Raw genomic sequence first — 23,785 nt, forward strand, 5'->3', positions numbered from 1 at the left:
AGAATGTAGGGCAAAAGTATAGTTAAATTAATATATTATGTGAACCAAACAACTTTAGGCAAGCCCAGGACATGAAGGAATTATGGTAGTTCCGATGGGTCTTCGAGGGTATGGCGCTTGCACTGTCAGAGTCAATAGGTTGCTTTTTCCCGTCTTTTCACATGATCTCCTCTTTAATGGAATAGTAGTACAGCCTGCAGATTACATCACAGGGCCTGTTAGGGTCAGCATTCATAGGGCCCAAAGCTCTATGCGCCTAATCGATTTCCAACTCTTTTTTTCACTGAGCGATGTAGAAGGAAGCTAAATGCATACCTCCCAACTTTTTGGATGGCCAAAGAGGGAATTGTGGTTCACGCTAGGAAAATTTTACAGACATTTCTTTTTAATTCAAGGATGCATTTACACATACAGGATCTGCTGTAGATTGATGCATTCACACATACAGGATCTGCTGCAGATTGATGATTTAACCCCTTCGTGCTGCAGCTAGTTTGGGCCTTAATGACCAGGCTAATTTTTCTAAATCTGACCTGTCTCACTTTATGCTCTTATAGCTCAGTGATGCTTTAACTTATGCTAGCGATTCTGAGATTGTTTTTTCGTCACATATGGCACTTTATGTTAGTGGCAAAATTTGGTCACTTCTTTGTGTGTTTTTTGTGAAAAACATCAAAATATCATGAAAAATTAAAAAAATTAGCATTTTATGAAATTCTCTGCTTCTAAAAAAAGAATGTCGTAGCACATAAATTAGTTACTAAGCCACATTACCAATATGTCTTCTTTATTCTGGCATAATTTGGTAAACATATTTTACTTTTTCAGGGTACAAACCCACTTGACGTATTTGCTGCGTGAATCAGTCTTAAAAATAAGCAGGCAAAACGCAGGTTGGCTTTATACAATTGTTCTGCGTTAAAATACGCAATTGCGTATTTTTGAAGCGTGAAGCTTGTTGTTAGCAAAGCATCAGTTGTTAACAACCTGTGCGAAAAACGCATGTAGCTTCACGCTTCAAAAATACGCAATTGCGTATTTTAACGCAGAACAATTGTATAAAGCCAACCTGCGTTTTGCCTGCTTATTTTTAAGACTGATTCACGCAGCAAATACGTCAAGTGGGTTTGTACCCTTAGGGTGTTATGGGGCTTAGAAATTTATCAGCAAATTAGCAATTTATCACATTTTCGTGAAAGTTTCCAAAACTCTTTTTTTTTTTTTAGGGACCAGTTATTTTTTTAAATGGATTTAGAAGTCTGGTATCCTGAAAACCCCCATAAGTGACCCCATTTTGGTAACTACACACCTTAAAGAATTAATCTAGGGGTATAGCGAGCATTTTGACCCTACAGGGGCTGGAGAAAAGTATTCACAATTAGGCAGTAAAAAAATTGAAAATGTAAATTTTCCAATAATATATACGTTTAGATTAAAGTTTCTCATTTTCAAAAGGAACATGAGAGAAAAAGCACCCCAAAATTTGTAACGCAGGTTCTCTTGAGTACAACGGTACCCCATATGTGGGCGTAAACCACTGTATGGGCACACAGCCGGGCTCAGAAGGGAAGGAGCGCCAATTAGCTTTTCCAATGCAGATTTTGCTAAAGAAGTTTCTGAGCACCAGGTGCGTTTGCAGTGCCCCTGTAGTGTCAGCAGAGAGAAAAACCCCCATAAGTCACCCCATTTTGAAAAGTGCACCCCTCAAAGAATTCATCTTGGTGTGTGGTGACCATTTTGACCCCACAGGTATTAAAGGAAAGTATTCAAAAGAAGACAGTAAAAATGAAAAACTCAAATTTTTCCAATATTATGTTCTTTTAGTTTGAAATTTCTCAATTTTATGAGGAAAAAGAGAAAAAAAGTACCCCAAAATTTGTAACGCAGGTTCTCCTGAGTGAAAAGGTACCTCATATGTGGGCATAAACCACTGCATGGGCACACAGCAGGGCTCAGAAGGAAAGGAGCGCCAATTAGCTTTTTCAATGCAGATTTTGCTGAAGAAGTTTCCGAGCGCCAGGTGCGTTTGCAGTGCCCCTGTAGTGCCAGCAGAGTAAAATCTCCCAATAAGTCACTCCATTTTGGAAAGTACACCCCTCAGAGAATTCATTTTGGGGTGTGGTGAGCATTTTGACCCCACAGGTATTAAAGGAAAGTATTCAAAAGTAGACAGTAAAAATGAAAAACTCGAATGTTTCCAATAATATGTTCCTTTAGTTTGAAATTTCTCAATTTCACGAGGAACATGAGTGAAATGTCACCCCAATATATGTAACGCAGGTTCTCCTGAGTAAAACGGTACCCCATATGTGGGCATAAACCACTGTATGGGCACATAGCAGGGCTCAGAAGGGAAGGAGTGCCAATTTACTGGAGCAAAACCGCAGCTAGTAATGGTTATTAGAATAGCGCAGTTACTAAAATAAAATAAAAAAAATAAGATTACAGGTAATGTGGGGTGGTTACGGACAGTCTGGGTGGTTATGGGCAACCTGAGGTGGCTACAGGTAATCTGGGGTGGTTACGGACAACATGGGGTTGTCACGGGCAACCTGCTGTGGTTACTGCAACCTGGGGTGGTTACAGGCAACGTGGGGTGGTTACGGGCAATGTGGGGTGGTTACGGATAAACTGAAGTGCTTATAGGTAATCTCGGGTGGGTACCTGTAATCTGGCATGGTTACCGCAATCTGGAGGGGGTCATTGGCAATTTGGGGTGGTCAGAGGCAACCTGCGGTGGTCAGAGGCGACGTGGCGTGGTCAAAGGCAACGTGCGGTGGTCAGAGGCAACGTGCGGTGGTCAGAGGCAACGTGCGGTGGTCAGAGGCAACGGCAACCTGCTGTGGTTACGGCAACCTGGGGTGGTTACAGGCAACGTGGGGTGGTTACGGGCAACCTGCAGTGCTTACAGACAATCTGGGGTGGTTACGGGCAACGTGGGGTGGTTACGGGCAATGTGGGGTGGTTACGGATAAACTGAAGTTCTTATAGGCAATCTGGGATGGGTACCTGTAATCTGGCATGGTTACCGCAATCCGGAGGGGGTCATTGGCAATTTGGGGTGGTCAGAGGCAATGTGGCATGGTCAGAGGCGATGTGGCGTGGTCAGAGGCATTGTGGCGTGGTCAGAGGCAACATGCGGTGGTTACGTGCAATCTGGGGGGTTACATGTAATCTGGAGTGATTACGGGCAACCTGGGGGGGTTATGTGCAACCTGGAAGGGTTACAGACAATCTGAGATTGTTACTAATAAACTGAAGTGCTTATAGGTAATCTGGGGTGGGTACATGTAATTTGGGGTGGTTACAGGCAATCTGGAGGGGGTCACTGGCAATTTGGGGTGGTTACGAGCAATGTGCGGTGGTTACGGACAATGTTTGGTGGTTATGGGCAACGTGCGGTTGTTATGGGCAACATGCGGTGGTTATTAGTAATCTGGAGGGGGTTAGGGGTAATTTGGGAGTAAACTGCAATTATTACTATAATAAAAAGTGTGTTTTATTTTTGTGTCACTTTTTGTACTTTATACATTCATTTTCACTGTATTACTATGATTACTGTGATATTTTCTATCACAGTAATCATAGTTCAGTGACAGAGACCAAATTGGTCTCTGTCACTTAAAATTTTCAGAGTTGGCTGGTTCTGAAGCGCGTGCGCACTTCATAACCAGCCAGGACGCCGAGGAGGAAGGAGCTCCAGGATCAGGTAACATATATGGGGAAGGGGGGGGGGTGACTGGGGGACGACTTTGGGGGGATGGACACATCACTTTTTATCCCCTGTCACCAATCATTTATGGTGACAGGGGATAAAAAGTGCTGGGATGCACGTGGCACAAGCGATCAGCAGTATATTAGTATATACCGCTGATCGCTTGTACCGGGACCCCACAGGGGGGCCCCCGATCACTTTCATTCATTTTCACTTTTCCATCGCTGTGAACAGACATAAGTCTGTTCACAGCGATGGCGGCGGCCATCTTGGAAATGATGGCCGCCGGGGGAGGGGGGTTAGTGATCGCCCTACTAGGGGGGGGCTGATCTGAGGTCTTGGGGACACTTATTTCATCTCCCCCCGCCGTGGATTCACGGCGGGGGGAGATGAAAGGCGGCGGCGGCACCGGTAATCCCCGTTACCGACGGCCGCCGCTATAACGTTAATAGCGTCAATCGTCGGTACGGGGGGGGGGGGGGCGGGACGGACCCCACACACTGCTCCAACCCCTCAGCTACCTCTGGCTGGGGGTATGGGGTGGGGGCCTTACCGGCCCCGCAATCTTATTCTCTGCCATCGCCGTAAAAAGCTGATGGCAGCAGAATAAGGACCGTTAGTGACTGCCGTAAAAAGCCGTATCGGCGGTCACTAAGGGGTTAAGTTACATTGATATCTGCAAATCTGCAGCAGATGCTGTATCTGTGACTGCATCCTTAAGTCCCATTCACACATCAGTAACCCTGTCTGTAATTGTGGACCTGTAACTGTGGACAAAATTACAAATATGTTTCAGTAACTGTCCGCATTTGCAAGGACCGACTGTCATAAAGGGGACATGGACGCACAACACCTTAATCTTTTTTTGTGGCACAGATCATGTCCCCAAAATGGATCTGTAACACCTACAGATGTGTGTATGGGGCCTTAGATATCAATGCGTTTTCATGTGTGAATTGATGTGTGAAAGGGCCAATAATATCACATGATCCATCTGAATATACCAATTTAAGATCCAACTTGCACCACATGATGGAATATTATGCAAGTTTGGGTCTATTATAAAATAAGAAACCAGACACTTTCTAGAGTAACATAAAAAGTCTATTAATGCCAATCTAGGTCAAAAAGAGGGGCAAAGAGGGACAGAGGGACGTGGGTCAAAAGTAGGGACTGTCCCTTCAAAAGAGGGACACTTGGGAGGTATGGCTTAAATGTCCCCTGAAGTGTAGGAATCAGGTCAGCTTGCACCTGCTTCTATTTTCGTTGTCACCATGAAGGGGGTATAACTGGGCTATGGGAAAGTCATACATATCCCCTCTAGTCACTGCCTCCTCTATCTGGACTGATGTTGCAGCATGGTCAGCAGCCAGTTCCTCAATCTTAGCTTCTGCTGTTTGAATAGCAGCTTTAATGGGTGTCAGCTCCTGTTTGTAGGATTTTTACATGCTGCACAAAATGTTCCATTTCCTGTCGTGTGGGAAGCTGTTTCCTATGCTCCTGCCAATCCCAGGACTGTGAGCTCTGAAGTTTGTTCATGTAAAGGCCCTGGAGCTGTGTGCTGTGAGAAGCTGGAACTTCAGCTAACAAGGTGCTGGTGATATGTGCCCAGCTAAAAGGAGATTGTGTACTGCACTGACCCCTTACTCTTGGCTGCATTGGGGTGGCTGCCGGGGTTACCGGTGCCCTCACACTGTTGGTCACTGACCTCTGGCTCCAGTGTCGGGTACGAGGAGCCCCTGCATGTAACACCAGGCTGCATGTCTTGTCTCTACCGGCAGAAGGATGCTAGGCTACTTCCTGGCACTGATAAAGCCGTCCAGACTGCTCTGTCGGGGGGCTGAATGCAGACATCGGGTACTGGACTGTGACTGCCGTCTTCTATTGCTCATACGCCTGGGCGAGCAGGCAGGTGAGAGCGGGATTGAGCAGCTAGAAGGAGCTTCACAGCAGGAATACTGCAAGGCTGGCCCTCACTCCAAATCCAAGATACAAGTAGGATCAGCGTCAATGGAGATTTTTAAATGCAGTTTATTGCAGCCCATAAAACCAACGTGTTGGAAACAGCAGAGGTCCCGGTCTAGGCCAACGCATTTCTGGTTATGCACCCTTAGGGTACTATTACACGGAACGATAATCGGCCGAATCGGCCCGATTCGGACGATTATTGTTCCGTGTACTAAAGACAACGATCAGCCGATGATCGTTGTCATCGGCTGATCGTTGATATAAGTTCAGACCTATAATCGCCGGGCGCCGACCGTGCACCGCTACGTGTAATAGCGGTGCGCGGCCGACGCTGACGATTAGCAAAGAAGAATACATACCTAATCCATGGTCCAGGGTTCCTCTTCCTCAGAGCTTCTTACCGGGTCCCGTGCGCTCCGGCTTCTCAGCGGCCTGTGTCAGCTGACAGGCCCCTCGGCCAATCACAGGCCGGAACCGCCGCAGCCAGTGATTGGCCGAGCGGCCTGTCAGCAGAGACAAGCCGCTGTGAAGCTGAAGTGCGCGGACCCGGGGAGAAGTTAAGAAGAAGAGGAACCCTGGACCATGGATTAGGTATGTATACAGTTTAAACAAAGGCTGCAAGGACATCGGTAACGATGTCCCTGCAGCCCTTGTTTAACGATTATCGGGCCGTGTAATAGGCCAAGTAAACGAGCAACGATCTAGCAGATCGCTGCTCGTTTACAGGTATTATCGGGCCCCCATCTGCCCGTGTAATACCACCCTTAGTCAAGGCTTGATACATTTGGAATGAGCTGGGGTAATAAGGGGAACAAGCCCCTCCCCATTGTGAAGCATATAAGTGAAAACAAAACATACCTTATAAAAACAAAGTATACAAATGCACGTTGATTTAAAGAGAGGAATATGTAAGTATCAGAGTAAAGGACTATAATCGATAATGAAGCAATAATTCATGACGGATGTTCATACCCTTTGGGCCTGAGCAGGTCAATCCAATAATAGAGGATATTGTTGGAATCCCCAAAGCAAACTCATAATGCAGGCATGCAAATGAGTTACCTGTGGCAAGAAATCTGCAATAAAAGACAGTAAAAAATATTAGTTATTTAAAATTAGCAATAAACAATAGTAGGATTTTAATTAAAAAAAAAACCTACCTGAGGGTCACGAGGAGCCTTTCTTCTGGTGAAATCGCCTCTCGCATTACTGTATCCCTGTGTAGCAGTCCTGGACGCAGGTCAGCAAGGAGGTGATCAAAGGTCGCAATGGTCATCCGGCAATAGGTCTGGAACTTGTCAGGATACCTTCGCAGGTCGGTGTACAGCTGATAATACTGTTCCCTTTCCGGGTGCGCAGAGACAATGGGATGCACCCAGTATCTCTGGACACTTGCTCCTCGGCTCTTCTTCAAGCGTGTCCTGCTCTCCAAAGCGCCAGGAAACAAGCCAGGTCAGGAGTGCCCTACTTTTACCCTACTCAACTTTATTAACTTGTGTAAAGCAGTCAGTAGCAAAAACGGATTTACGGAAATACGGATGCAATACGGATGTAATACGGATGTCCAACCCGTAATTTTTAGCGAGTTGTTTCAGGACCAAAAGAAATTACTGAACGTGTGCATAAGGCCTCCCTCTTTTGAAGTAGCTGTTTTCTATTTCCACCTCTAGATGGCAGTTTCACTTTTTCAATCTCACAAACTTTAACCCCTTCCCCCAATATGACGTCCAGGGACGTCATGAAAAGCAGTGGCAGAACGCATCATGACGTCCCTGGATGTCATGGTTTCCCTGCCTTTCCCTCTGTCTCTATCTAAGATCGAGCAGCAAGAGGAGGCTGTGTGACACAGCCTCCCCCTGCTGCCACTGCCCGGAGGGAAGCCGTGCTCCCCCCCGGGCAGTTAACCCCATAAACACCGCGGTCAGTGCAACCGCAGCGTCTATGGGGAGATTCTGTGCAGCAGGTTGATCGGGCGGCAAGAGGAGGCTGCAGCACATTGCCTCCTCCTGTCGCCACTGCTGTAATCCTCCCCCAGGCCCCCCTTCCTTCCCCCTGTAATGTCCGGGCAGTAATTATGTGCTGTAATGCATTATATATACACCTGCAAAAGTAAAAAAAAACACACAGAAATACATAAATAAAACAAATAAATTAAATAAATAAATACATAAATAAAAATAAATAATAATTAAAATAAATATACACATTCCCTATCCCTCTTTATAAATCATCCCCTATAAATAAGATAAAATATGAAGCAGGCTAAAAGGAAGAGAGAGGCGCCATAGGGTAATAACATCAATACTCGGGTGGGAAGGGGGAGCACATATGGTTATGCTCACCTTTTTGTGTTGTACAAAGAGTACAACACCTTGTAGCGCTATCAACGAAGACAGACGGAGTAGCCGCAGCAGCCAGTCCAAGAGTTTGCTGTCGAGGATCCTGAGCCACGAGATCCCGATGCCGGAGAATAGAGATGTGTCACAGCCTCAGAGTTATGCCGGGCTAGAGTAAAAGGATCTTGTTCGGCGCTGAACGGTACTTTAGTTCAAACAGGTATATTGAAGAGATGATTTATTGTCTCAGAAACAACGCGTTTCGAGGTGTAGTACCTCTTTATCAAGTTAAAAGAGACATATATGTCTCTTTTAACTTGATAAAGAGGTACTACACCTCGAAACGCGTTGTTTCTGAGACAATAAATCTCTCTTTTAACTTGATAAAGAGGTACTACACCTCGAAACGCGTTGTTTCTGAGACAATAAATCATCTCTTCAATATACCTGTTTGAACTAAAGTACCGTTCAGCGCCGAACAAGGTCCTTTTACTCTAGCCCGGCATAACTCTGAGGCTGTGACACATCTCTATAAATAAGATACACATATTTGGTATCGCCTTGTCCGTAATGACCCCATCTGTTAACCCGTTACATTAATTATACCGCCATATTAACGCCATTTAAAAAATAAATAAAAAACTAACCAAAATGACAATTTTTTGTTAATCCCGCTCCCCTAAAAAATATAGAAAAAAGCTATCAAAACGTCACATGTACCCAAAAGGTGTACCACTAAGAACGTCAGTTTATGCCGCAAAAAAAAAAGGCCCTCACATTACTCCATTGGCGAAAAATTAAAATATTACTGCTCTTTTAATATGCAAGACACAAACAATTTTTATAGTATAAATGCCATAAACTATAACAAAAGCTATATAATATGGATATCACTGTAATCGTACCGACTTGACGAATAAAAATAACATGTCATATGGGACGAATAGTAAACGGCGTACAAAAATATGGTGAAAAACAGCTGCTAAATTGTGTTTTTTATTCATACCACCTTATAAAAAATGTTATTAAAAAACAATCAGGGTGTCACATGTCCCCCTGAATGATACCGATGGAAACGTCAACTTGTCTTACACAAATATTTTGGCACCGCAAGACCCTGTGACATGGTATAATGGCTCTAAAAAAACCTGAAATAAAAAAAAGACCCCAAAATTCCCCAGGTCTCTGTCATGTCTGCAGCCTGTGGTTTATGGCCCTATTCCACGGAACGATTATCGTTCGTTTTCGGACGATATCGACCGCTACGGACGATAATCGTTCCGTGGAATAGAGTGCAACGATCAGCCGACATCGTTCATGTTGGCTGATCGTTGCAGTCGCTTGTTTTTCAACATGTTGAAAAACAAGCGACTGATATAGCAGCGATCTGCTGCCGTCGCTCCGTTGAATAGGAGCATCGGCAGCAGACGCTGCTATATCCTATGGGCTGCCCGGACGATCAGCGATCCTCCGAGCAGCCCCCCCGCAGCTCCCCGCCGCCCCTCCCGCACACACCCGCTCGCTGCAGCCGCGTTGAATAGCGGCGGCAGCGAGCGGGGAACGAGGAGCAAACGAGCGCTAATAGCGCTCGTTTGCTCCTCTAAAACGACCCGTGGAATAGGGCCATAAGTCAGGTGACGCACTGCAGCCACATATGGGGGATTTCTAGGAACATTGGAATATGGGGAATAAATACTGAGTTCCATTTCTCAGTTAGTAATTGCTGTGTTAGAGGGAAAAAAATGGATTAAAATGGAATATCTGCCAAAAAAATGAAAATGTTAAATTCCCCCTCCAACTTGCTTAAATTTCTGCGAAACACCCAAAAGGTTAACAAACTTATAAAATGTTACTTTGAATACTTTGAGAGGTGCAGTTTTTATAGTGGAGAGATTTATGGTGGTAACTAACATACAGGGTCCACAAGTCCACTTCAGAACTGGACTGGTCCCTAAAAAAAACAAAACAGAATTTGACATTTTCCTGATATTTGAAAAATCACTGCAGAATTTCGAAGCCCTCTAACATCCTAACAAGTAAAAGGACGTTCACCAAATGACGTCACCATAAAGTAGACATGATGTAGATGTTGCAGTAATAATTAGTTCATGCAGCATGACTATCTTTCTCAGAAAAATAATTTTTAATATAAAAGTATAGTAAATTTATCTAATTTTTGCACAAATGTCCCTTGACAAACTCCTCTCCTCCACTCTACAAGCACCGCTACAAATTCCTCAACTATATTCTACTCTTCAAGTATCTCCGCAGCACAAACCAAGTTAAGCCCTCAAGTCTGTACAAAGATTATCTATCTGCTGCCAAAGTGTTTTATATTATTCAGAGACTGCACAGTACAGCTGTTCTATTTTTATCACTGGGACTCAGTCATCTTTTCATCAGCACCAGCACCTTTACACATTCGCCACACACCTTGAGTAATTTTTTTCCCCTTTCTGTGGGTGGAGGTACCGATAGTCCGGGTGGGTCAATTGCCACTTAGGACTACCGTGACAGGAGCCCAAGGGACCCATCACAACCCAGCAGGTCACCGACCATTTCAGGGGGATACAGTCAGCCACTCTACAAAGCAGGTACTAACACCACAACTGTGTGCTGGACTAGCACTGGCACCACAACATTACCATCTTTGGCTGAGCTGTATCATACCACTGAAAACATCACTCCCAGTGGTCACCACCCTAGTCAGGTGAGGCGGCGCCATTTTCCCCTTAGCAAATGGTGACCTCAGCTTCCTCACAGCACACAGCTCCAGGGCCTTTACATAAACTATCACAAACTTCACAGAGCTCACAGTCCTGGGATTGGCAGGAGCATAGGAGACAGCTTCCTACACGACAGGAAATGGAACATTTTGTGCAGCGCCTAGAAAATTCCTATAAACAGGAGCTGACATCCATTAAAGCTGCTATTCAAACAGCTGAAGCTAAGATTGAGGAACTGGCTGCTGACCATGCTGCAACATCAGTCCAGATAGAGGAGGCAGTGAATAGAGTGGATATGCATGATTTTCACATAGCCCAGTTATACTGCCTTCATGATGACAACGAAAATAGAAGCAGGTGCAATAATATTCAGATACACAGCTTACCAGAGGCTTGAGACAGCAAAAGATTGGCAATTTGTACAAACAAGCCATGATAAGTCCGCCGTGAAGGGCTGGCTACAGGCTGTGAAGAGTCTACACTAAGGGGGACATTTATTAAGTCCAACGTTTTTTACGCCGGACTTAATGTCCTTAATGTGACTGCCTCTACATAAATCCTGTGCGCTCCGGTGCGCACGGCTGAAAACCTACGCCAGCTGAGGGCTGGAGTAGGTTTTCGGCGTATATTTAAGAAATAATGAATCGCGCTGACTATGAGTCCGCGCCCCCCGTTCCGCCCCCCCCTTCCCCCCGGCGTACCCGGCGGAAAGTGGCAAATTGCAAATATTTTATTCGCAAAACGGCCATTTGCAAATAAAATATTCGCAAATCGGCACTTTCCGCCAAAAAATATGCATTTTCTTCTTGATACATGTCCCCCTAAGACTTTCTTTTGTGCATTTGAAAAACATGATAGAAGCGCATAAAGTCTGATATAATTACCCATATAAGCAGAGAAAAAAAATCTCCACAACACCACCAATACCTCTCCCTACAGAGGGTTCTGTGTTGTTGAACCACTGGTGTGTTTTTTTTCTTTGCACCTGTCCTAAAGTTCTCATGTTAAAGTGGTGAATGACGTATGCAGTTTCCCCACTAGGTGTCAGTGTTTCTTGTATGTATTCTATTGCACAGCTGAAGGAGGTAATGGGTTAATGTTTTGTGGACGGATGCAGGAGAGTCTATCTCTAACAGACAAGAGTTCATTCAGACAAGCAACCTTTCATTATGCAGTGCTAAACTACAAGTAGGGGAGAGCAGCCACCAATGAACACCCTAGCCCACGCCAGGAACATGTCTAAACAGTGCAGGACAGACTCCTGAAAAAAAGAGGAGCTGATCCCAGTAGGACAAAGCTACCATAAAGAAAATGTCTACGTATCCTACTGCCCAGTGCAGGTAACCGGGAAATCTCGGACACCTAGCTACATCCAGATTGCCATGACTGGGGCTCGTGCTACCCACCTAGGACGGGTTCTACCAAACTAGGGGGCAGAAGGCGGTCAGACATTGTCTAAACGTGAGTACGAGTATCCTTTCATTACTAAGATATCTTCAGTAAAGTTCTGGCGGAGTATAAAGGCTACATTGGGCATAAGGCTCCTCTGGAAAACTCCTCCCATATCGAACTTCTACAAGCACTACTAGAAGCAACTATCGTGAGCACTGCGTCAGCACTCAGGTTTGTGTCAAAGTTTGTGTTTGTGTCATTTCTACTGTCTGCAAAACATGTACTGTTCTCTTGCAAAAGCTCAAAGCTCAAACGTACAAGACTATGTCTTCCTCTGTCTGCATCAGCACCTATACACACACACCTCCACACACCTTGGGTTATTTTTCCCCTCCTCTGTGGGTGGCAGTGCCAACATCCCGGGTGGGTCAGTTGCCACTCTAGATTGCCGTGACAAGTGCCCAAGGGACCCGCAGCAAACCCAGAAGGTTACCGACCATTTTAGGGATTACAAGCTGGCCATACAAAAACAGGTACCAACATCACACCTGTGTGCTGGACTAGCACTGGTATCACGACAAGTAACATCTGCAAACATTGGCCGAGGCTTAGGGAGACTACCACAGTCCCACTATGGCAGAGAGTACTGACAGCAGGGAACACAGGTATTTATTAAAAAAAAAAAACAGTGGGCTTGTGAGAACACTGGCACCTCTGGGAGTGGAGTGATATTATCTGAGCCAAGCACTAGAGGTCAGTATGTACACACGGCCCACACATGCACAGGACTCACGTGGAGCCTCATGAGGGAAAACTTCCTGATCCTTCAGCGCACAGTGTATTATGCCGATAGCAGTGGTTGACAAACGATGAGCCCCATGCACGAGAGCCAAGTATGCACTCGTATGCAGGGCCTGATAACATATTTATGGAAGCCAAGGCACATAACACACACCATGTATATGGAACCCATGTATCCAATGCAAATTTAAAAAAAAGTAATTCTTAAATACTTTTTACATATTAGAGGGACATGTCAAAAGTTTTGATTGGTCCAGGTCTGAGTGTTTAGACCCTGACCAATCATGAGAACTAGCCAGGAAAAGGCAGCTCTCAGCATCACGTGATGAGTCGGGCTCATAATAAAATCAGCTAACCGTGACGCTAATTCTGTGGTGTACGGCTAGTGATGGTGGTTGTCGTGACGCCAGTGCTAGTCCACCACACGTGCGGTGTTGATACCTGTTTTAGATATGGCCAGTTTGTACTGTTCCCAAATGGTCGGTAACCTGCCGGGCTGTGATGGGTCCCTTGGGCTCCTGTCACGGTAGTCCTGAGTGGAAAACGACCCACCTGGACTATTGGTCCCGCCACCCACAGAAAGGGGAAAATGACCCAAGGAGTGTAGCAGATATGTGTAGGTGCTGGTGTAGTGATGAATGAGTCCCAGTAGAATAAATATAATGGCTTTTCTGAACAGTCTCTTGGAATACAGAACACTTTGGCAGTAAATAACTTCTTTTGGTACAGAAGTGTGTTCACTGAATCTGTGCTGGGAGATACTTGTAAGTGCTGATATAAGAGGTAGTTTTAGCGGTTCTTGTATAGTTTAAAGTTGAACAGTGAAGACTAAAGGAGAGGAGTTTGTCGAGAGGGGTCCCAACCCAAGGTAGTTGTGTGCTCTGCCAGAACTTTTAGAGATAAGAATACTTGAGACTTGAGAGATACTTGTGCCTGTGTTTTGACTATAGTCTGACTACCTTCTGCCCTACAGTGTCGTGGGACCTGTCCTACTAGGGTGACACAAGCCCCAGGCGCGTTACCTGGGCGAAGCTAAATGTCCAAGGGTGTCCCTGTTTCAACTGCGCTGCAAGACAGAGGAGTATGTAGACCTTCGTTATGGTTGCTTTGCTCTATCCAGGTCAGTTCCTCTGTCCTATGATACTGCCCTGCACTGTATAGAGAGGTTCTTGGCGTTGGCTGGGATGATCCGTGACTTGTCCTCCTTGTGGGGTCTAATAGTACATAGTGGGAATAGTTAAACTACAGGAACTGAGGGTCTCTGGTTGCTCCATACACGTGTGTCTTGAACTCACTAACTCCCACACTATACTAGACTGGAATAGTCTATGTGTGTGTGTAATGTGTGTGTGTAATGTGTGTGTAGAGAGAGAGCAGGGATAGGTAGAGAAAGAGAGAGCATCTCCTATGGGAAACTATACAATGCTACCTTCATCACCACTAAAGAGACAACTTTGCAACAGGTGCCTAGGGCACTTCTGTGGGATACCACCCAGCTTGTCCCCCCAATTGGTACGGGTTTGAACACTCTGGTCTGAACTGATCAAAACTTTTGACATGTCTCTCTGACACGTCAAAGGTTTTTTATGATGACAGTGACTTTTTATACCATGTAACAACCAAAGAAAAGGAAAGTACTAAATCAGCACACCCAAAATATTATATCAAAGAATTTAAATTTTATTTGAGCACAAACATGAGACTTTACATTTAAAAACATACAAACATAGTGCCAGCCACAATAAGCTGCACTAAACCCACTGTCCACAAGGTGGCAGTAATATACTGCCTATATCCCACAATAAGGAAAAATAGTGTAAAGATTCCTGCATATAGGGACGAAATGCAGGCAACATAGGTAAGGTATCAATGATGCATAATATCCTGCCACTTCCCTCTATATGCAGAAAAATAAAATCCTAAGTACAAACAATGCAAGTGCCATAAGGCTATCCTATACAACCTGCCAGGGGCGTAGCTAAAGGCTGATGGGCCCTGGTGCAAAATGTTAGCTTGGGGCCCCCCCCCATCTCACCCGATCAGGCAAAGTCATATCTAACGTTATATCCAATTACTCTAATGTGCCACCATGTTCTAATGCACTGTCACTGCCTCCACCTCATGTACTGCACTACTGCCCCCTATAATTAATGGACTGTACTGTGTCATTGTCTAATCATTGTATTCTAATCTTTGACTCTCCAGCTGAAAAACTACAACTCTCATCATAAACTGCCAGTTGGAAACTATGGGGGTTGTAGTGCTGCAACCTGAAGAGCCACATGCTGCAAAACTACAACTCCCATAATAAACTGTCAGCAGGGCACAATGAAGTTTGAACTTCTGCAACCTGGAGAAGTCACCTGATATCACCTGCAGTCCTATGTAACACCACAGATAACAGTGATATCCCTCTGAGTACAGATAATGTAGTAGTCACCTGCAGTCCTATGTAACACCACAGATAACAGTGATATCCCTCTGAGTACAGATAATGTAGTAGATGTCATCTGCAGTCCTATGTAACACCACAAGTTAACACAGTTATATATCTGAGTACAGATGATGTATATGTCACCTGCAGTCCTATGTAACAGCACAGATAACACAGTGATATCTCTGAGTACAGATAATGTAGTAGCTGTCACCTCGGGGCACCCCTACTAAATGATGTTCTACAAAATAAGAAAACCGTCATACAGGGACTCACAGGTGACGTCTTCTTTGAGCTGAGGCGTCACTTTCCCTTTTCCTCTCCATCCGGCCCAGACCTCCATGATGATTCCTTCCAGATATGTTTCATCTTTTCAGAACCTGCGAGACAAACAATTTAGGCTCCGCACATTTCTAGCAACTTCCTTTCCTTTCTCCCTCCTGTAGGTTCCCATAGCCCCCAGAGGTGCCCCTAAAAAACAAACATCCTACTCACCTAATCCACGCTGTGTGGCTGCAGGCAGCAGCTCTTCCTCCTCTTCGGGCTCCATCTTGCGAGCCGCAGGGATGGGACTTCCAGCAGGCGTGATGACGTCACATCATCACGCCTGCCGGAGAGGTCACATCCCGGCGTCCCATAGGCTGCTGGTATGAAGTGCCGGCAGCCTATGGGAGGGAATACAGGAGTAGCAGGACGCTGACAGGTTCTGCTCCTGTATTCTGATTGCTTTAATGTTCAAAACATCAAAACGATCAGTGCATCCCGAGAAGCTGCGCGGCCGCAGCTTCTCGGGATGCTCAGAGACAAGTGGCAAGGGGGGCGGGCCCCCCTAGCGTAGGGGCCCGGTCGCCATGGTGACCGCTGCGACCCCTATAGCTACGCCACTGCAATCTGCACCACAGCCAATATGAAGGGGCCAGTTGGAGAAGAACCGCCCAACGCGTTGCGTCGCACAGTCAAACAGGCAAGGTCTTGAGGGAGTTAACTTTAGGTAAAGTTTAACTAGTTGTCATATACTATCATCTCCATTTGAAGTTTCACTTCCAATCAGCAGGACCTCTGTGAGTATTCTAGTATTCTTCTAGATAATTTCTAAACTAGATTGCCTCCTCCTCTAAACCTTCATTTAGGTTATGGAATGAGGCTGTTGAAGCACAGCTGTATTCTTGAGTCTCCTTAAAATACTGTACGTAACCAATGTAGCTGCTACTACACTGAAATCAATTAGCTCAGTTGGTATGCTGACATGTACCACACAAGTATTGTCTTTTTGAGATGTTTATGTAACTTTTAAAGCAGGGGTAGTGAACCTTGGCTCTCCAGCTTTTAGAAAAACTACAACTCCCATCATGCCTGTACAGCCAAAGCCTCCATTTGACTCTTAATGGAGGTCAAATACCTGCAATTTTTTACCTCTCTTCAGGTAGTTTCTGTTAGGGTAGCTCTGATCATAGCTACACAGAAGAGATATCTCAAGTGGCGCCCCCCAACATATACCCCCACTGGTGTAAAAAGAGCCTAAACCATAATATGGCATACTGCACATTCCATTTATCTATAATGTTTGTGTTTCTCTTCCAGTGTAATAGTGCTGAACACTTTCTAGATCAAGGATTTACTTTTTTAAAACTCAAATTCTAAAATGGTAAGTAAAATCAGGTTTTCTGCTGTTTAAAGTGGTTAATCCAGGATTAGAAAAAACACATCTACTTGGTTTAAAAAAAGTAAATAGTGCCACCCCTGCCCTTAGGTTGTGTGTGGTATTACAATTTGGCTCCGTTCACTTCAATGCAACTGAGTGGCAAATCCATACCAGAAGAGTGGTTCTGTTTTTTTTAAACCCTCTTAACTCACTCATTTATCCATTAATTTCACTAGACCTCATATATGTATGGTTTTGTGTTTCTTATTATAGACTTACCAGACCACCCTCCCAGAGGTAAGTTCTAAATGTACCAGTATTCTACTTTGCCACCACTATACCAAATGTCTGGTCTTCACAGATTTAGGCATGTTATGTTATGTTATGTTCATGAAGCCTGTAAGGAATCACTATGGATCACCTAGGCTGGGTTTGTGTTTATGTTTGAAGGAGACCTGTCACCCCCCGAGCTCAGGTGACCCCCCCAGTGCAGACCAATAAACTTACTGCTTCAGAGAACTCACAGTCCCGGAACCCATCCCGCCACCGAGAGCCACGCGCTCGCATCCCAGAGATGAGTCCGATGTCTATAGAGAATGATGGAGCCGTCATTCTCTATAGGTGTCGGACTCCTCTCTGGTGAGCGTGCGCGTGGCTTCAGATGGGGATATCTCCGCGGCGGGGCGGGCTCCGGGACTTCACAGAAGCAGTAAATATATGGGTCTGCATCGGGGGTAGGTCGGGCTCTGTCCCAGCATGGGGGGGTGACAGATTCCCTTTAAAGGGGTTATCCAGCTAAAATCTTTTTTTTTTTTTTCAAATCAACTGGTTTTAGAAAGTTATATAGATTTGTAATTTACTTTTATTTAAAAAATTTCCAGCCTTTGAGTACTTATCAGCTGCTGTATGTCCTGCAGGAAGTGGTGTTTTCTTCCCAGTGCTCTCTGCTGCCATCCCTGTCCATGGAATTTGCTGCTGCTCTGGACAGTTCCTGTCTCGGCCAGAGATGTTAGCAGAGAGCATTGTGTCAGACTGAAAAGAAACAACCACTTCAGGACAAACAGCAGCTAATAAGTACTGTAAGGCTGGATAGAAAGATGATTAGAAAGAAAAAGACTTTCACTGGCCCATTTAAATATTTTTTTATTGAAATTAAAATATATTGAAAACATAAAACAAAAAGCACTAGTGTTTCAGACTACAAACATACCATATACTCTTAGCACACACACTGCCCCATACTTCTTGCTAAAGGTGCATTCTGGCAAAAAAAACACCAATGGCTGTGTTAGTAACTGCAAGGCTGCAAAAGCCCTGTCCTCACACGAATGTTCTCAGGGTCCACCCTACATACACAGATTTAACCAGAGCCAAACCTTTCACGTTCGTATAGCAATTTTGCATAAAGCTATGTATGTAACCAGAAATGATAGTACACTGGCAGTACAATAGTTTCTGTCAGTATAGAGTGTCACTTAAGTTTTTTAAGGGGGTTTTCTCACCTGCAGAAATTCAGTTAGACACTGCTTTCACTTTCTGGTTCCTGGTACAGTAAGAAAAACATTAGCAGGTGAGAAGACCCCTTTAAGTAAAGCAGGAGTTCCTTTTCCTCGTATTAAATTACCAGGTGTTTAGAATTCTCCTAGTGCTTATTTTTTTCATGCAATTTTACCACAATTTCAGCTGCTTTATAGTAAATTGTGCTATTTTATCACAATTTGGGCAATTGCTGGAAAACAGTATCATTTATGTAGCTATATCACTGGAATTGCTGCAAAAGAACATAAAAAAACACACTGGGGGAGATTTATAAAACTAGTGTAAAGTAGAATTGTCTTAGCCCTAGCAACCAATCAGATTCCACTTTTCATTCCTCACAGATTCTTTGAAAAATTAAAGGTGGAATCTGATTGGTTGCTAGGGGCATATAATCAGCTTCTACTTTACACCAGTTTGATAAATCTTCCTCCATGTGTCAAAACAGCCTTAGTGACATAGAAGATGACCATCTGGTCCGCCCTTATATTACAATTATTACAATCTTCAGCTAAGGAGACCCATGACTGTTCTACCCTCACCACCAGGGGACCATTAACTTAACCATAGGCCCCAGGCTGTTGACACACTCCACTCATAGATAGATTTTTTTGCAGCTTATGGTAGAACTCAGGGGCGTAGCTAATGTCTCTTGGGCCCTGGTGCAAGAGGTCAACTTGCCCCCCCCCCCCTTCATCAACCAAGCGATGAGATATATATATATATATATATATATATATATATATATATATATATATATATATATATATATATATCTCAAGACTGATATTACTAATAATACCAGTATATGGGAAATATCACCATGCATGTTACTAACCAAATCCTGTATACTGAGACCAATATTGCCAATAATACCAGTATATAGAACAAAATTATTACTGCCGCACCACAACCACTACCATCACCACCATATTTTTACTGACCAGATCCTGAATACTAAATCAAATAAAACACAGTACCAGATAACAAGTAACAAATAACACCACCACATACTGACTAACACCACCACTGCTACTGACTAATACCACCACATACTGACTAACACCACTGCTGCTACTGACCAACATCACCACTACTGAATAACACCACCACATACTAACACCATACTAACTAACACCACCGCTGCTACTGAATAACATCCACTGTACACAGATCACTATCACTTCGTCCAGTCATATAGAGGTAGCCTCAGCTCTACACAGGTCCTGTACACCATATACATTACAGTGCAGTTACATCAGGTGACTCACATGGGACATCTTCTCTGATCGGAGTTCTTCCCTTTTCATCTTCTTCTTCTGTCCTGAGCCGGAACTTCTCCGAGCCAGGAATCCACAGAATCTGCCAGACAGACATGTTAGGCTCCTCACTTTGTCACCATCCTCATCTCTCTCTACACACTGCACATCTGTATTGTCCCCTTTACACCCTCATTTAGTGGGTAGGCTGACTATGTGACCCACTTATAGTACATGCCCTATTGCATACACTCCCTATGTAGTCCCCCAATGTTTCCCCCTTATAGATGGCCCCTTATAGATGCCCCTTATAATGGCCCCCATATAAATGGCCCACATGTAACCCCCTTATAATGGCCACCATTGTAATCCCCCTTATAATGGCCCCCATTGTAATCCCCCTTATAGATGGCCCCCATTGTAATTCCCCTTTATAATCCCTTTTATAGATGGCCCTCATTATAATCCCCCTTATAGATGGCCCCCATTGTAATCCCCCTTTATAATCCCCATTATAGATGGCCCCCATTGTAATCCCCCTTTAAGATGGCCCCCATTGTAATCCCCCTTTATGATGCCCATTATAATGGCCCCCAGACTGTACAAAAAAACAAACAAACAAACACGCAACTCACCTGACAACTCGCTCCCCGCCGTGTCTCTCTCCTCCTCGGTCTGTGTGTCGGCTGCCGCCCGGCTCCCGGCTCCCGGCTCCATGTCTGTCCCGTGCCCGGCCGCACACGCACCATAGAGCTTTGTGCACGCAGGGGATGGTACTTCCGGCACAGAGGTCACTGCGCCGGAAGTACCATCCCCGGCATACACAGAGCTCTATGGTGCGTGTGCGGCCGGGGACAGGACAGACATGGAGCCGGGAAACGCGAGCCGTGCGGCAGCCGGGGGCCCAGTCTCCCGCTTGTGACGCAAGCAAAACCCTGCTTGCGGTCACAAGAGGGAATAGGAGGGGGGCAGTGAAGTGGCAAGGGGGGGCGTCGTGGGCCCCCCCTTGGTAGCGGCCCGGTCGCAGCGGCGACTGCTGCGACCGCGGTAGCTACGCCACTGGTAGAACTGTAGCCAGGAGACATTACACCACTTTTTTGTGGTCTGGGCTGTAGGCAAATGCCATGGCATCCTGTAACTGTCCAATGGGGACCCCATAGTGTGACTGCGGGGGTCCTGATTGTTTTAACTGACTGCCAGAGGTGTCTTACCCTTATTAAATCAATGTAATAAGTCTCCTAGGGGGACTTGAAAAGTAAAAAATAAAGATTTTTTAAAAGTTAAAAAAAAAAAAATGACAGAGCCCCTCCCCGAATAAAAGTTTAAATCACCTCCTTTCCCATTAAATAAAACAGATAAACATAAAAAAAATATATATATATTTTACTGTAGCATGCATAGTTGTCCGATCTATTAAAAAATAAAATAGTATAGTGAACAGCATAAATGAAAAAAAGAATGCCAGAATTGCTGATTTTCTTTGTTACATTTTATGTCAGAAAAAAATTTATAACAAAAATGTCCTATCTACACAAATATTGTACCAATGAAAACTAGAGATTTTGGCGCAAAAAGTAAGACCCCAAACAGCCCTGTAGGTGGCCCCAGCCTGCCTGACACAGCTAAATATCACTGCTGCATTCAGTGCTAGTAATGCTGAGCCTTCCCTAATGTCTATTCTAATGCATATATATATATATATATATATATATATATATATATATATATATATATTACACTTGAGCAAGAAACCTGTGTCATTAGCACTGCAGGCACGACACCCTGTAACAAAGTAAGCAGTGATTGACAGCTTTTGCCCTCACTGCAGTGCTGGTGACGCAGGCCCAAGTGTAATGTGTATTCTAATGCCAACATGCATTAAAATAGATATTAGAGGAGGCTCAGTATCACTAAGGGCCCTATTACACCAAAAGATGTCTGACAGATTATCTGATTTTTTACAAGTCAGGAACAGAGTACAAACAGAGAACAGGTTGTAAAGATAAGACAGATTTCTCCTCTTTTCAAATCCATTCCTGGCTTTGACTGAAAAAATCTGTCAGATAATCTGTCGGACATCTTTTGATGTAATAGGGCCTTAACACTGCATGCAGTAGCACTAGTGATATGCAGCTATGCCAGGATAGGGCTTATGCAGCCCTGCAGTTCTTGACAAAACCTCTAGTAGCAGCAGAGAGGCTGTGTCGCCATTTACTGCTGTCACTCAATGTCAGGGGTCACCATACAACATCCCCATTTCACTGCTAAAACCTTCCTGAGCTTTCCAGACACGATATCCACCGGAAGAGCTATATATAAAATAAGTTATATTACAAAGTTATATAATTTTATTAAATGGAAAAAAATCTCTCTCTCTCTTTATATATATATATATATATATATATATATATATATTATATGTTCACCAGAATGCCCCTATAACCTATAAGTGTATGTTAGTTAGAAGTAGAGGATAGATGATAATAGGACTGCATTATTAGACTACACAGGGTGTTTTCTTGAGACACCAGAGCTGTAGCCAGGCTTTTCTTCACCCCGAGTATTAATTTGTTTGTATGTATGTTTTTTTAATTTCTTATAGCTAAGAGTATATGATGAGCCACAGGTATGTACTTATTTTATCACCTAAGTATTCTAACATTTTTCTGATTTTCAATAATTAAAGCATGTCATGTATAGTACGATTCATTATTTTTTTTCCCTAAAAGATACGCCGAAAACCTACTCCAGCCCTCAGCTGGCCTATTTTTTCGGCCATGCGCACCAGAGTGCACGAGATTTATGTAGAGGCAGTCCCGCCTCTACATAAATCTCCATAGAGATGTGGGGACATTTTTAAGTCCGGCGTAAAAAACGTCGGACTTAATAAATGTCCCCCTTAGGGTCCTATTACACTGAGCGATTTTTAGCGATTAACGACTAACGATAGCAAACGAGATTGTCTATAGTTAACCTGAAACCGTTCACCATATTACACAGAACGATAGTCGTTATTTACGATCGTTACTATGATCATTTATTCCTTCTGATCCCAGAACAATGTGCAATTACACTGAACGATTAGTGGAAAAAAACGCGGAACTTGAGCGAATGAACGTGGAATTACAGCGAACGATTAGTGTACGATTAACAATGATTTTAGGTTCAGATCTAAATCTACGATCATACAAACGATTTTTCGATCGTTGCCTACAATTACACTGAACGATTATCGTTTAAATTCGAACGATATAACGATTTTTCGCACGATAATCGTCCTGTGTAATAGGGCCCTTAAGATTTAATACATAATATAGCTCTTAGGGTGATATCAAGAATCGCTTTATAGTTGTTGAAGATATATGTGGTATTTCCTAAAAGTGATTTATAGATAAATAAGTCATGATTTTTTATTTTTTTACTAGTTATTATGTATTCTTTATAATATATTATATTATATTATAATTATATTCATTCACCAGAATGCCCCTATAACCTTCAAGTGTATGTTAGTAAGAAGTAGAAGATAGATAATAATAGGATTGTTCTATTAGCCAAGGGCTGGCTCCTGACCACCAAAACCACCATATTAAGTTGCTCTATAAGTCAGTGTAATGACAAGGGAAAAACCAAGGCCAGGTATCCATCCACAGACAGCTGTTTCGTGGGTGTTGCCCTTCATCAGTGTGGAGCAGCATTTTGGGTAGGTGGGAGCAATGCCTGGTAAAGTCATATGGGAAACAGATCACTGATCTCAGGGAGACCAGCCAAAGACAAGACTGCCGGCTGTTGTGAGTGCTTTAGCCAGCAGTCGACAGTGATATCTTCAGCTGGTCTCACTGAGATCAGTGATCTGTTTCCCATATATTTCTTTACCCTGGGCATTGATTCATTTGTATGTATTTTATTTTAATTTCTTATAGGTACGATATAAAGATGATCAGCAAAATGATCAGCTTCAGGTATGTATTTATTT

General features: G+C 44.0%; 1 long non-coding RNA gene across 1 annotated transcript; it reads left to right on the top strand.

Moving 5' to 3' along the window:
- The first annotated feature begins 16,404 nt into the window (after nucleotides 1-16,404).
- LOC138795879 (uncharacterized) lies at nucleotides 16,405-22,425 on the top strand. The gene is made up of 4 exons (XR_011363680.1): nucleotides 16,405-16,433; nucleotides 16,954-17,017; nucleotides 17,288-17,311; nucleotides 22,412-22,425. It is a non-coding gene; the product is annotated as an uncharacterized lncRNA (long non-coding RNA).
- Nucleotides 22,426-23,785: the final 1,360 nt, after the last annotated feature.

Source organism: Dendropsophus ebraccatus, chromosome 6 (genome assembly GCF_027789765.1).
Source record: "Dendropsophus ebraccatus isolate aDenEbr1 chromosome 6, aDenEbr1.pat, whole genome shotgun sequence".
Classification (NCBI taxonomy): Eukaryota; Metazoa; Chordata; class Amphibia; order Anura; family Hylidae; genus Dendropsophus; species Dendropsophus ebraccatus.